The sequence below is a fragment of the Bubalus bubalis genome, chromosome 9 (genome assembly GCF_019923935.1).
Source record: "Bubalus bubalis isolate 160015118507 breed Murrah chromosome 9, NDDB_SH_1, whole genome shotgun sequence".
In the NCBI taxonomy this organism is placed as follows: Eukaryota; Metazoa; Chordata; class Mammalia; order Artiodactyla; family Bovidae; genus Bubalus; species Bubalus bubalis.
In genome coordinates this window covers 95,188,627-95,190,626 of record NC_059165.1, presented here as the reverse complement: position 1 = coordinate 95,190,626, position 2,000 = coordinate 95,188,627, and positions in this window count along the sequence as shown.

Here is a 2,000-nt window from a genome sequence, read left to right as displayed (position 1 = left end):
ATAATTAAGAATAGCTTGAAGACTTTTTAGGAGATAGTGAGCTTAGGATACTAGGGGCAAGCAGGACTTAGAAAGATAAGAAATAAACTGAGGGATGTGGTATGCAGCCCAGACATAAGCATGAGTTACAATGTAACTCTGGTTGAAGGGCAACAATGATTTATGGAGACAATAAATCTGGGTGAGGGGGGAGCTGAAAATGTAAAACCTCTGACCTAATGCTTTTGAAAAAGTATAAAAGAAGACCTGATGCTTGAAATAAACATGCAGTCCTGCATGTTTATTGAAACCTTGAGTCAGAGGCTGCATCATTCTCCGCCAACACCGCTCATCTCTTCAGGCTGATTCCCTGGCTGCTGGAGCTGGACTCCGGCAATAATGTCATAAATCAATGTCATGAATGTCATTAATTACATTTCTAAATTTCTAAAGTATAAATATTTGTTCAGTTCGGTTCAGTCACTCAGTCGTGTCTGACTCTTTGAGACCCCATGGACTGCAGCACACCAGGCCTCCCTGCCCATCACCAACTCCCAGAGTTTACTCAAATTCATGTCCATCGAGTCGGTGATGCCATGCAACCATCTCATCCTCTGGTGTCTCCTTCTCCTCCCACCTTCAGTCTTTCCCAGCATCAGGGTCTTTTCCAATGAGTCAGTTCTTCACATTAGGTGGCCAAAGTATTGGAGTTTCAGCTTTAGCATCAGTCCTTCCAACGAATATTCAGGTCTGATTTCCTTTAGGATGGACTGGTTGGATCTCCTTGCAGTCCAAGGGACTCTCAAGAGTCTTCTCCAACACCACAGTTCAAAAGCATCAATTCTTCGGTGCTCAGCTTTCATTATAGTCCAACCCTCACATCCATACATGACTACTGGAAAAACCATAGCTTTGACTAGATGGACCTTTGTTAGCAAAGTAATGTCTCTACTTTTTAATAAGCTTTTACTTATTTGTTACTTAACAGTAAATCCTGCCTGATTATGATTTGTATTAATATCAGTTAATTAATTTAAGAATTTTGCATCAAAGGTTTTATTATAATGGATTTTTTTTTGGTATGTTTATGTTCAGGAAGCTTGCAAAATATGGGATTCCTGATATTTGAGTATTTAGTAAAGTTTTGTAGTAAACCTCTAGGATAGGAAGTACCTTCCTAGATCTGAGACAGAAATCCAATAAATAAATAAAGTGATTGATATATTTAACTATAACAGAAGAAAACTGCAGTTTTATTAAACTGTTTTCTACATACTTTTTTACTTGCTAGAATGAGATATTATTTTACTAATGAAAATAAAGTTCAATAATGATTTTGAAATAAAATAACTGTTGAAAACATAAATGAAATATTTACATTCTAGCAATATGCTCCCATTGATTTCTTCATCTGTAAAATGGAGATAGATAATAGTATCTTCCTTATGGGTTGCTGTGAAAATACTCAAAAGTAAAGTACATTAAGTGGCTTCAGTGGTAAAGAACTCGCCTCCCAATGCAAGAGACACAGGTTTAATCCTTCCATCAGGAAGATTATCCTGGAGAAGGAAATGGTAACCCACTCCAGTATTCTTGCCTGGGAAATCCCATGGACAGAGGAGCCTGGAGGGCTACAGTCCATAGGGACACAAAGTGTCACACACAACTTAATGACTTAAACAACAATGTACAGAAAATGCTTGTAATGCATTGTGCAATGTAATGTGCTATTCATTTTTCCACCAGGGTGAGTACCATTTTTTTTTTTTTAATGCTTGAAGTCTGTGATTCTTAAATTCTATTTTTGCAAAGAGATCCTTTTTAAAATAAATTCTACCAAGTTTGATGATCCCTTTGGAATAGAAATTCAGGTTTCTGTGTGTGTGTTTGTATGTATGTATACACCTATATCTCAAACAAAACTTTAAGCCTTATGAAAAGCTACTTACCCAGTCTTTATTCTGACTTCCACAAAGAACTTCTTTGTTTTTTCTGGTTGTAATTCTGTATTTCTAAATTAG